This window comes from Piliocolobus tephrosceles, chromosome 1 (assembly GCF_002776525.5).
Source record: "Piliocolobus tephrosceles isolate RC106 chromosome 1, ASM277652v3, whole genome shotgun sequence".
Taxonomy (NCBI): domain Eukaryota; kingdom Metazoa; phylum Chordata; class Mammalia; order Primates; family Cercopithecidae; genus Piliocolobus; species Piliocolobus tephrosceles.
The window spans coordinates 118,046,557-118,060,865 of NC_045434.1; the positions used below are offsets into that span (position 1 = coordinate 118,046,557).

A 14,309-nucleotide genomic window follows, 5' to 3' on the forward strand; every position below is an offset into this window, starting at 1 on the left:
GTATACATATGTAACAAACCTGCACGTTATGCACATGTACCCTAGAACTTAAAGTATAATAAAAAAAAAAAATACACAAGACATTTTAAAATTACTTAAGATAATATATATAAAGAGTTTAACATAAATTTCAGTCACCTTGGCTTAAGATGATTTAACTGTTTTGTAAGTTAACCAAGACCTACCATTTACTTCTTATTTAGTCTGTGGCTGAATTTGGCATTTTTGAAAATCTTTTGATATCCTCTGAGAAATTATTATTTGTGCTAATTTACTTCCTAATGAAAGCTATTAACAGGATTTATTTTAGGAAGTTTATCTCAGACAGGTTTATGTCCTTATGGAGCTTACAATCTTAATTTCAAAGATGAAAAGGAAAGTTGTGTGTGAAACAGCACAGAATACTTTGCACCTTGTCCCAGGAGTTACAGGGAGCAGCATGGACTGTGGAAACTCACATAAAGTTCTTCAAAATTTACTGTTTCTTTTGCTTCCTGAAAATTGTAATCAGTTCCTCTTTTCCTACTTAACATGAAAAATAAGTCCAATGGAATAGTCCATTGATTAATAAAGTTCTATTATTTCTTCTTCATGAAATGATTAATTTAACAAATCCTTCCTTTATTAAGGTTTGTCTATTACTTATTTTTCCTCTATTCATTTCTGTACAAACTACAGAGATTTATCTTTAAATTTTCTTAGCACTATCAATGTACCTATGTAAGGATAATTTATGACACATCTGTTGTATTAGTTGGGATATTTTAAATTAAATTGACAGAACTTTATATTAAGTAGAAATACCAATTTCAGAGAAGGACTCTTAATATCTTTATTTAGACTATGATATGTTTTGGCTCTGCATCCCCACCCAAATCTCATCACATATTGTAATCCCCACCCGTTAAGGGAGCGACCAGGTGGGATATGACTGGATCGTGAGGGTGGTTTCCCCCATGCTGCCCTCAGGATACTGAGTAACTCAGCAGAGCTGATGGTTTTAAAGTGTGGTACTTCTTCATTCTTGCACTTCTCTCACCTGCCACTATGTGAAGAAGGTCCTTGCTTTCTCTTTGCCTTCCACTATGATTGTAAGCTTTTTGCATCCTCCCCAGCCATGAGGAACTATGAGCCAATTAAATCTCTTTCTTTTATAAATGACTCAATCTTGGTACTTATTTATAACAGCGTGAACATGGACTAATATAGACCATATACATAATGTTTAACAAATTATTGCCAGAAGAATGTTGCACGTACCTTGATGGGTCTAGATTGGGCTGTTTGCCTGGAGAAGAGGTGCTGGAGGTAGAAGTTGAAGATGTGTGTATGAGACAAAGGAGAAAACTGCTAACCAAGTCTGACATGTAGTGTCCTTAAGAATAAAACTTTATATTTTATTATTTTTTTTTTACTGTTCTTGGAAGATAATCTAGTTCAAAACTGATGCTCAAAAAATCATTGTTGAATAAATGAATGAATGGGCAATACTGTTTCCTAACATAGTACATTACACTTCTGAGGAACTCTGCTAGTTTCTAGGACTGCAATGATTGTCTATCCTTAGGTCAACGGTATAACAAAACGTTATTAATATTGTGACTCAGATTTGCATAATACAAATTACTATAAAATGAATGAATCCATAATTCTTCAGTATATGGTGGTTTTTCTAACTGCATTGGAAATCCTTTGAGAACAAAGATAACAATATCTACTTTTTTGGTATCCCAATATAGCAAGTAAATGTTCAACTAGTTAAATTGTGTTTGAATGAAGAGGGCTAAAAATGAGAGTTACTAACCAAATAGAGGATTAATTTGGTAGAATCAGCTCTAGTCTTGGTAAAGCTATATTTTTGTAGAATCTGATGTATTCAGTCCTGTTAGTTAAATTAGCTACTTAATTATATTTGTTTATTTTACTTTGTGAGTTATGTCTTCTGTAAAGTCTGAAGATAAGAGAGTGAATTATTATAATATACATCCAAAAATTACATAACACTTACATAAAACTTCTATTTCATAGGTGATTCATTTACTTGTGATTAGATATTTAGAAGATTGCAGCATGTAATTTAAAGATAAGGAATTCAAAATTTTTCATCCACATTTGCATTCTTTGAGAATGAACAACTGTAGACTGTGAGACATGAGTTCTTTTTTCTATACCTTTCTGTACTTTGAATGAGTACTCAAATAATTATCTGATTTATATTTGTGATGTAACCATGAATTAATTACACACGGAGATTCTGTTTTGAATGAATTTTGTTATTCGACATTTTTGTGCCTCCGTAAGGTTTTTTTTTTTCTATTCATACTTTAATATTTTACTTTTTGGAATATATTACAGTAGTGAAACAAGACATTTATTATTGCTAATTAATGGTCATATTACATGGTACAGAGATATAATTTTAAATACTTATTTTTATTTAAACTATGGAATGCTTTGATTAAAAATATTTTTCTAATATTATAAATATTTGATCCTTGAAAAAATTGAAAACCATGTTTATAAATGGAAATCAGAATCTTTGGGCGGGAGGTCTTTGGCAAGGCAACTATTTTACACAAACAACTGAATCTGTTGGAGGGGACCACACGAAGCCTGCATCCCCTTTTGAACCCTCAGTAGCATCCTCCAGGGAAAGTCACTGTGTGAAGATTGTTTAAATGGCAGCAGTAGGGTGCATAGTAACACTGCTCCTCAAAGGAAGCATCACCTTATCTGACCCAGTCTTGGAGTTAATCAGGCGCCTGCTTCAGCCAGTTGACAATAATGTCTCCAACCATTTCCATTTTTTTAGCATTCAGGAGCCATCTGAGGACATATTTTGTTTGTATAATAGATCTTCACAGGATATGTTTTGTCAAAACTTAGGATGAACTTGGTCTTTTGCTGGATTTTAACTTCTGACAATATATAACTGTAAGGATTTCTCAAGTTCTACGATGGTATTGATTAAGCATCCTAACAATGGTATCAAACAACATGCTCTTACCTACCTGAGCCATTTGGTAGAATAAAAGGTAACATCTTTTGGATTTGCAATAAGTATTTGAAGTGTTGCCCTTTTCATTTAACCTTTTCTGAGACATTAAGTGTATGGTTTACTTCCCCTATAATGAACTTCTTAATTTAAAGAAGTATAAAGTTCTGTTTGTGAAAAAAGCTATTATGCAGCTTGAAATGTAGGCAGCAGTTACCTTTTTCAGTTTGTGGGAAATGATCCTCTTGGCAAAGCACTCCAAATGTAAAGAGCTGTGAAGAACACAGAGTTGGTTTGATTAATACAGCATGTTCAGTTATGATTCTGTCTATCATGGTCTTGATTAATACAGCATGTTCAGTTATGATTCCGTCTATCTCTTCACTGCTTCAGTGGTTAAGCATATGCTGTTAGCTGCCAGAGTCAACACTCATATTTTTCTTTCCATTCTGTGAGAAGAACTTCAAATATTATTATTCGTAAAGTCCTTTACTGCAGCCTGTTGGTCTGGACTAAGAACACACATTATTCCATGTCATATTAAGAATTCCAACCTAGAAAGGTCAACTGTTAGGTTTATCACAGTGTTTATGGAGGTGCCGATTATTTACTTACAACTGCAGAGTATTTGAGATATTTTTTTAAATTTATAAATTAGAATGAAATATTACTACAGTAATTAGCAATGTAGCATCATTATAATTTATCTACTACAGCATATTTTTGTCATTATTTGTCACTCCTACTTCTGTACATACGAGCAAACCAGTGATTGTAAAAAACAACAATTAAGTATAAGTTGATAAATGACAGTATTCATTTCCCACTTTTTTTTTATTATTATACTTTAAGTTCTAGGGTACATGTGCACAATATGCAAGTTTGTTACATATGTATACATGTGCCATGTTGGTGTGCTGCACCTATTATTATTATTATTATTATTATTATTATTATTATTATTATTATTTTGAGACGGAGTTCTACTCATGTTGCCCAGGCTAGAGTGCAATAGCGCAATCTCGGCTCACTGCAACCTCCACCTCCTGGATTCAAGCAACTCTCCTGTCTCAGCCTCCAGAGTAGCTGGGATTACAGAAATCTGCCACCATGCCTGGCTAATTTTTTGTATTGGCCAGGCTGGTCTTGAACTTCTCACCTCAGGGAATCCACCTGCTTAGGCCTCCAAAAGTGCTGGGTTTACTGGTGTGAGCCACCGTACCCAGTCCATTTCCCACTTTTTTTTTTCACCTTTGTTTCAAAACATTTTTTTATGTCGTACCGAAAGCAGCTTTCTAGCCAATCAATCAACATTTTAAAAAGAAAGGAAAATGAAAAAATTGTTAATCATGAAGTTCCTACAATGTCTTATCTAGACTCACAAAAAAAAAAAGTAATATGGAAGGAAACTGATGATATAAGGTACAGTATGATTTGGAAATACTTGCTTTTTACTTTTGTAAGACAAAAATATTATATATTTCATTTCTTTTTATCCAGTAATAAATGAATTTTAAAAAGATAGAGACCCAGGGTAGAGTAATATGCTGTCATAGTATTCAGTGCTAGCCAACCTAGAAAGTCTGAGGGAACAAGGCTTCTGCTTTTGTGGTATCAGTTGCAAAGTCAGGAGATTGAAAAACCACCATCTTGTTTGATAATTCACTGGAAATATCTGCAGAATTTATGGCTACATTTATTACAGAGAAAAGATACAGAAAATTAGCCAAGGGAAGAAATAGTCAAGGCAGAGTCTGGAGAGATCCAAATATGGAGCTTCTGTTTATTCTCTTCCCATGAATTCATGAATGGTGTTATCTCCTCCTTGCCACAGAGTGTAACAATATATACAAAATATTGCCAGTCAGGGAAGCTCACCTGAACCTAATCACCTTGGAAATAACAAAAAGAACAAGAGAAGACAAATGAAAAAAAGGACTGTGATATCAAGACCATTGGGCTATAAAATCCTATCTTTATGTTTGTAATGGAATCATTTAAATAAATAAGAGAAATGTGCAATGCTATATTACTGGCCAAAAGAATACGTCACACTCCAAAGGAATTAGCATTAGGAAACCTAAGTTGAAGAATGCTTTACCAAAATGTATTAGAGTTAGGAAACCTGAGCTCTTGTTCCAGTCTTATAAAAATATCTGTGTAATTACAAGATGTAATTTATTATATATGTACATATATATGTATATTTATATATAAGATATCCATGTAATTTATAAGTATATCTATGTAATTTATAAGATTTTCTATGTATTCAAGCTACTCTGAATCCCAGTGATTTTAGGAGGAAAATAAGATAATTTAATTTACTCTTTTGGGATCACAGAGACATTCATTGATATTCAGTGATGAAGCCATGCACCTTCTCTCTAAGAAAATGGACAAATGCTCTTAATAGTCACAATAGTCATAAATTTTCTGTGAGTTCAAGACATTTGACCCACATCCCTAAACCTAGTTTACAGAAACTCTAAAATTTGGTGACTTCTAAATAATCTCTTAGATTTAAAATTGTGGATTTATTTATAGCATAACATCAAAATCATATGTGAAATTCTATTTTTAAGTGAAATAGACACATATAGCATAAAAAGTGCAATTGTTTTCTAGAATGTCTAATGAAAGTCAGTTGTTCTTTTATTGTTTCCATATTGTTCAAGTTTTAATATTGTGTGTATAGTGAGAAATATGTGGGTGTATATTTATATAGGTACATGTATATATGTGTATGTACATATACACACATGTTGTTTTGTTTCTCTGGCAAAGCCTAACTAGTACAACAGAAAATAATTTGTCATTAGAATTTTAAAAGTGTTTGCTCATTCTCCTTCTTAATCTACTGTCATTATTAAGTCCAATGCTATTCTTATTCCAGATCCATTGTATGTCACCTATTTTTGCTCTTTGTAAACTTTCAGATCTTATTTTTCACCCGTTTCAGACATTCTAAATTTCATGCTAAACTACTATGATTTGGAAAATTTTTAATTGTATTTGCTGGGTGAAATCAATTTGAAAGTTCATTTACTTTCGTTCTAGAAAATGTCATCACATCATTTGGTAAAAACTTTTTTTTTTCTAATTTTTCTAATCTTTCTGAGACTTCTATTATTGAATACTAAATTTATGAATGGAGCTTTCTAGTTTACATATTTTGGTCTTTGTTCACCTTATGGAGTGATTTCATTAGAAAGAAAATAATATATCTCTTTATTAAAGTTATTTATGCTAAAAAGTAATACCTTAGTTTCTAAGAGTGCCTATTCCTCTAAATTTTTCTTCATTAAGGAAAAATTTTTTAATGCATGAATACCAAATCATCTATTTTTCTGGATATCAATTTTAGTTGTGCTCAAATTTTATTCTTACCCTTCACTGTTTTAATTTTCTCTAAATTCCTTTATTTTCTTGAAACGTTGATCTCTGTTTAAGCTTCTGTCTTAGCAGCTATCAATACATATTTGTGAATAGAGCACCAAAAAACTTATTGATAACTCATATGTGTGTGTGTGTGCATGAGAGAGAGAGAGAGAGAAAGAGGGAGAGAGAGAGAGAGATTTCAGAATGGAATTTATTGAGTGGTAAGCTTTAATGTAAAATGAATGATTAGGAAGGCACTCATCTCTTTCTTTTAGAATGACTACATGTCATTGTTTGAAGATATTTTCTCTTTGGCCAATTTTCCCAGAAAGGAATCTTTGTATGTGCTAGTGTGGCAGTGGGGGCCACATAGAGAGGAGAGCCTGGGGGCTGACTGTCCGATGGTAAACTTTCACTGAGTCTTGCTAGTTTTAGTAGAGGTCCCCAGTATTCATTGAGCCTATTATCTCAGGTTTAAATTACCTCTAGTTCAAACTTACAGAGAATAAACAACAGGTTTTCTGAAAGGCAGGCGCTTATCCACAATTATGTGAAGGTATAAAGGGAGAAGAGTATTCGCATGGCTGTGTAGGACAGGATAGCTGATTGAGAGTTCTGGCGACTTTTTATACAGACTTTCTGCCTATCAGCCTCTTTGTTCTGTTAGAACTGGACCCTGTCTTCAGAACCATCTAGTAATTATCTTCCTGAAATGTTCTTTGCTCCTCAACATCAGACTGTGCTTCAACCCCTCACCTAACCCCCATCCTTAGAGGCAGATAAGTAGTTTCTGGCTTCATCCAGTCCGCTCATATGACTACTATTCATTCCTGAATTTTCTAATTTAAAAAACATTGTGATTTATTGTGTTCTTTCCTATTTTAGTTCAGGTCCTGTGTTTACTTGTCAAATTTTACCAACATTGAATCTATTCTCAAAAGTCAAAATGACCATCATTAGCTCAGATATCATAGAAATATAGTCTGTTTTCTAAATACCAATAACAATTGAACAACAATGGATGTTAAGTGGAGACTGATATTTTAGTATTGGTTAGTATGTGTCTTCAAGTAAGCTATGTAATGGAGAAAATAATATAGTTACGGAGCATAAAAGTTTACTAATTTTTATTTAATACTTTAAAAAATAAAATTGAATTGAAACACAGTGACAAAGACTTGGAAGAAAAAGAGACATTGCATTATAATCCTTTTAAAAGTTAATTAGGCATTGTCTTCCCATAAAACCAAGTGTGCATTTAATAAAATCTGTCATAGCAAAAATAAATCTTATCCTCTAATTTTATGCTTTTCTTATAACTAGATATTTTACTTTTTATCATTCTTATTCTCCTAATTTTTTGTTGGAAAAAAATATAGTTTCCAAATTTAACAATGCATATTTTTCACTCCATTTAAAATCTCAGCTACAAGAGGATATCACTGTAAATTCTGAATTCTCCATAAATTTTTACATATTTAAAGTTTGTTTTATTTAAATTTTTAATTGAAAAAATCCTTTCTTAGATACTGCGTGTAATTCTATGCTTTCTTAGAATTGCACCTATATCACTGGCACCCAATCACTACGAAATATTAAGAAATAATTATTTAGCAAACATAGGATATATTTAGGAAACCAAAGTTTTTTGTCTGCATGTTATTAAAATTGATTGCTGAAACTATGATGTAGACACATGAAACATTTATTAGTATAATACTTTCTAAATTATCAGGGGTATTTTAAGACAAATAACTCATTTTTAATTTTAAATAAGCCAATGTAACAGACTGAGTGGGACATTTATTTACTTTTAGAGTCACTGAAATGGTTCCTACTGGACCTATTGCCATACAACAGTCTGAAGACATGAAATCTTCTGTAATAAATTACAGGTAAAGTTATAATGACACTGGTCATTGCATTGAAGATACTAGCACTGACAAACATACCAGCTAAAATTGAAATGAAATTGAAAACATATTTTGCCATGTTTAAAACCAAATATATCTATGAACAGATCTAATGTTCTGCTGGTTCAATTTATTGCCAGTTAATAGAAAATTTCTATTTTTAAAATAGAGTGCTTTCATGTCTGATGCGTATTGTTCTTTCAAAAAGCACATTAAATATTAAAATACTTTTTATAGATGTGATTAAAACTTTTTAATGATCAGGAATAAATATAGAACTCCACGTTGCTAAAATAAAATGGAAGTGGATAACAGCCCAGTGTTTAAAAAAAGGCAGGATTAGCATGATGTATTTATTATTATTGAATTGCAGCCAATCTGGTAAAATTTAATTAGAATTTAAAATATGTATACCTCAAAGGTTTTCTGATATTGCTCTGCCAATTTCATTTACCACTGGTAAGAAAAAAGACAAAAGATGTTTTTGTCTTTATTTACAGAGGATTTCAGTTATTTTATGCTTCAGTGGCATTTCATATTGAACTATGTTTTTTTTCTATAAATATAACCAACTTTCTCTAGACAAGAGTTAATTTAAGGGTTAGCTGAAATTGACCAAAATTTGATATATTTTCAAGTTAAGTTATTGAAAGAAATAAGAACATTGAACTTTTGTTATGTGAAAAAAAGGATAGTTATATTTTTCATACTTAGGGTTCAAGTTAATGCATATCATAGTTAGGGTTCAAGTTAGTGCATAAGAATTATAAAAAGCAGCATTAGTAACGAGCATCAACAACGAAAACCCTGTCTTAAGAAAATCTAATTTATGCTATGCATTTTCATTGATATTTAGCCCAGAGTGGACAACTCTCACCAGATGGCATTAAATTATAAGAAAGAGCTGGACAGACCTGGTTTGAAGAGTCAGATTGCAGGAACTCCAACAGGTTTGCCCTGGTATTTTAACTGCAATACTGCAAGCCACAATATTTTTAAGTTGAATTTTCAGACTTCATTAATGGTGTTACGACAGATTTACACTATACTTTGTTTACAGTTTTTGCCTCTATGTTCATGGATGAAATTACCTTATGATTTTTGTTACCATACTGTTGTTTTCATTTACTGGTATTAAGATTTTTCTATGATAATAATGGTGGGAAACACTTACAAAGTGCTTAATATATGCCAGACTCTATTGAAAGCACATTACAAGCACTAAGTTATTTAGTCCTCATAATCACTTAATGAGGTGAGTAGTATTATTAATCCCACTTTATAGTTGAGAATACTGACAGGTAAGTAATTTACCCAGACAAGGATAGAAAACAGTAGAGCCTAGAAACGTTTGTGAAAAATGGCAGTTTTATGTTCCTTTTACATTCGGCAGGGTTCAGTTCTAGGGGTTTCTTTCTTTGTGAACAGATTTACTACACAGTCAATAAATATACTGGCCATAGAACTAGTCAGGATTTCTATTTATTTTTGAACAATTTTCTAAAAATCACTTCAATTTTTTGAATATTTTTATTTACATAATTTTATAATCTTTTCAATTTCCATTTCATCTCGTTTTATGCTTCCTTTGTTTTTAATGAGCTTAACTGTAGCATCTCCTTTCTTGATGAAGTTAGACATGTAGCCTAGTTGTTATTAAGTTTTCCTTTGACACATAAGTTTTATTGAAATATGCTTATTGGTTTCCAAATATATTTTTGTTTGTCTGTTTTTGTAGTTTTCAGCTTTACCTTGCAAACATATATTGTGAATCTTTTAAAGTATGGTGAAAGTATCTTCTTTGCCAGATTGTTATCAAGTTTTATAATTTGATTGGTTAAAAACAGAGTTTTGTCTAACTGTTGGGCGCAGGATTCTATACATGTCCACTCTTTCAAACTTATTATGCTTTGTTTTTATCTTTTCTATTCTTTTTTTCTATAGAATATACAAGTTATGAAAAGAGATATTTTAACATTTTTCACTTTGACATTGAGTTCAACTATTTCTCCTTATAGTTAGTTCTGTTAAGTTTTGTCCTTATGCATTTTGTGTATATTTTATCTGGTATATGTATTCAAGTTTGTAATGTTTGTTTCTACCTGACACATTGAAACCTTCATTGTTATGAAGTTTCCCTTTATATCCATACCAATGCTTTTTACCTTGATGCTCATTTGCCTAATGTTATTAGGTTGATGCAAAAGTAATTGTGGTTTTTGCCATTAAAATTAAAATTAATGGCAAAAACTGCAATTAGTTTTGCACCAGCCTAACAGCATAGCTGCACCAGCTTCATTTTTATTAGTATATACCTGGTATATCTTTTTATCAGTTTATCGGTTCTTTACTTTTAAATTTTCGGTGTGCTTATGTTTTAGATGTGACTTTCATAAATAGCATATACAAGGATTTCATTTTTTAATTAAATGTGACAAAATTTGACTTTTATTGATAACATCCATTGAGCAGTTTCCATAATCACTGATATTTAAAAATTTTTTTCTACAATTTTGTTTTCTTTTCCAACTATCTCTTTTTTTTTGTTCACTGTCCTTCAATATTTCTTGTGAATTGATTAGCTTTTCTCTTTCTACATTGTTTGTTTGCGTGAATAAATGGTCATAGGTTTTTTTTTCAGAATGCATTGTGGGAATCATTACTATACATTTACAGGTATTTAAGGATTCCTCCTCACAAGTGCTTGACTTCTCCTACATTAATGGGATTCTGGGCCTAAGGAAATGGCTCATTTCAGAAGCTGGTATGGGCAAGTTATGATCATTTTACTAGAAACGTTTCCACAGGCTCATGATCATCCATCTGTATTTTCGTCTACTTGTATAAACGTAGCAGTATCTTTGTTGTCTGTCCATCTACATATCTTGTCTCTAAGAATATCTGATTACATTCAAACTTTCCTGCTTTTTATCATGAGTATGCTTATCATGCTTCGAAATCTTAGTCAATACCACCTGGACTCTACTTTTTCAGGATTCTGTCATTTCTATTGATAACAGGATTCCAAACATTTAACAAGCCTGGCTGTAGATAACAGCTACCACTGAGCTTTGCACTTTCATCATTTTAGTAATGCATTTTATTGACTATCACATGCCCACTTCTCTTAGCTTTTTGATCCCTTCTTTTACAATCTACCACAGTAGTTCCAGCATTTCTACATCACTTTTAGTGTGGACTATCACTTTCTCTAGGCTTCCAAGGGTCATCTGAGCAGCGGTTCCCAACCTTTTTGGCACCAGGAGCTGGTTTTGGGGAAGACAATTTTTTCATCGACAGAGTGGGGGATGGTTTCGGGATGGAACTAATTCTCCTGAGATAATGAGGCATTAGTTAAATTCTCATAAGGAGTGCCCAACAGAGATCCCTCACATATCCAGTTGACAATAGGGTTCACACTCCTATGAGAATTTAATACCTCCGCTGATGTGACAGGAGGTGGAGCTCAGGTAGTAATGCCCATTTGCCTGCTGCTCACCTTCTGCTGTGTGTCTCTGTTCCTAATAGGCCAGGGACTGGTACAAGTCAAAGGTAGGCCTAATATCAAGTCAGTTAGAATAGAATAAAACAAATTGATCCATCCTTATGTTTTTCTTGAGCAGTATTCAGCACCACAGGACAATAGAGCAATACCTATATGATAGCAAGGTGAAATGTGTAAGCCAATAATTATCTGTTCAGCTAAGTTATACTTCAAGTGAAAATTCAACAGATAAATTGTTTTGAATATATAATTTATTCAGGAGTTATTGCTCCTGTAAGTGCTTATTGAGGACACTGCTGGCTGATGAACCTTAATCAAACAAGGGGAAATGGGAAAAACAATGTAAAAGTAATGAACTTTGAACATATTGTTGCAACTTTTGCACTCCTCTTGTTGTTTGGTTAGAGGGAGGGTTACAGCTCTTTTACTCCCACCACCAGCGAGCACCGGGTTCTTGTCCCACAGTCAAGAAGAATAAGGCACATGAACGTAGGAGAGTGAGGCAGAGTCAGATTTATTAAGTGACAGAAAAGGTCTCAGCAAAGAAAGGGGACCTGAAAGAGGGTTGCTGGCTGCAGGGCTAAGTTTGGGATCTTTATGGACTGGAAAAGGGATGAATGTGCTGACTGGTCTGTGGGCCCTCTTGGAGGAAGCACCACTCAGAAAGAGACACAATAGTGAAAGAACCAATTGGAGGCAGAGATGAAGGCTCGGCCCCCACACTTTATGCAAATGAAATCCAGCAGTGGCCAATCACAGAAAGATAGGTATACATAAAATAGGTGAAAGGTAAGGACCAGTTGGGAGGAAGCATGTGAAACAAGACAAAGGTGCAAAGCAGAGGGAAATGCGTCCAAAACAGGAGTGGGATTTGTTTATTTAGGTTCAGAGAGTAGACATTTCCATTCAAGGATGCAGGCTCTTTCCTATCTGGAGCTTGCAGGTTGATTTTTAGGCTGTTCTTGCTTTGCAAGAGTTTTACTAAGGACCCACCCTAACTGCCGGCCTGACTGGCTTATTCCTCCTTCTCTCAATATCTTATTAAGAACCAAGACTAGAGGGAATGGGGAGATGAGGATGATAAACCAAATATAAATGTAATATGCCCTAACAATGGGAAAATATCAACCACTTACAAAGTAGGAAAGGAATAGAGAAACAACATGGAAAGTAGAGTAAGTTTGTTGATTGCCATATCTGACATATCTGTGAGTCAAAGAATGTCATTCTAAAATTTTAATTATGTAGTATATAAATAAGCATATTAAGTTACACAAAGGAATACTGAATTATCTGTTGTCAAACTGATATTACTGCTACTGTCTAAGTCTTGAAACTGTTTCCCAGATTCCTCTTCATTCTGGGGTATCTTGTTAGAAGTGATCAAAGGCGGGAATTCCTGCAAGGTCTAGAAGGTAGAAGGGAAGCCAAGGACATTTCTTTTGGAAGACCATGGAGGTCAGACATGATAATGGTGAAATGCATCTTACCTGGTAGACCTCAGCTATTCTCTGAGTCAAACTATCTCCTGAACACCTGACCTGCTGACCAACACAGACTTAGTGTTCACCACCAGGGCCATGGTTGTGCACAGGCAGAGGCTGCAGTGCCCACACAGGAGGCCGTTTTCTCTAATCACTCCATAAATATCCCCAGTGCAGACCACATTTGTAGACAGATGTGTATGGCTTCTTGGATATTCTGACAAATTCAGACATCACACTCATGCTTGTACTTTAGGCAGTGTGGTAGATGCCTATTTCTCTGAGCCTCCGATTCCCCATTTCCAGAACTTCACTTTTCTAGTTCCTCTCACATTTGTGTAATTTCTAATTAATTTCTAAATTAAGCCTCTTACTGCTGTGGTACTTATAGTGGCTTTGGTTTATGACTGACACAAAAAGGGAATGTTATGCAGGATAATTTTAGTGACTAATAGAAATAAATGATGAAAATATATGTTTAAAATAAAAAGTAGGAGTGGTGATCTTAATATCAAACAAATAAAATTCAGACCCCAAAGTATTAAGTTAAATTTCTCTAGATGAAGGGAAATTTCTTTTGCTAATGGCTTCTATTTATAATTAAAACATAAATTTTTGAACATATATGCACAAAATATCACAATTACACCATTAGCTAAAGATACTGTCACTGAGATCTTGAGTTAGTTTTTGTTTTAGTGGCATTGCTTTTAGTATTTTCCTATTAAGCATGATGCTAGATTTGGATGAAAAATATACAATTCTTATGTTAAGGAAGTATTTATCTATGACTAATTTATTGTGTGATTTTTAAAAAATCCAAAAGATTGTTGAATTTTATCAAATGCTACATTAGCATCTATGGAGGTAGCCATCATAGGATATTTTTTTCTTGTAGTTGTCACCATGATCAATATTGATTCATCTGTGTACTTCTGAAATAAATCCCACTAGGGCATAATTCTCTTAATATGATGCTGAGACTTTTAAAAATATTTCAGGAAGGCCAGGCGCGGTGGCTCAAGCCTGTA

At 33.2% G+C, this 14,309-nt stretch overlaps 1 long non-coding RNA gene across 1 annotated transcript in view; it reads right to left on the minus strand.

The window, feature by feature from the left end:
* Positions 1–3,272, minus strand: part of LOC111525482 — an 11,671-nt gene extending 8,399 nt beyond the window's left edge. The window contains exon 1 of the long non-coding RNA XR_002726118.1: positions 3,213–3,272. This is a non-coding gene — a long non-coding RNA (uncharacterized LOC111525482). The remainder of the gene's footprint in view (positions 1–3,212) is intronic.
* Positions 3,273–14,309: the final 11,037 nt, after the last annotated feature.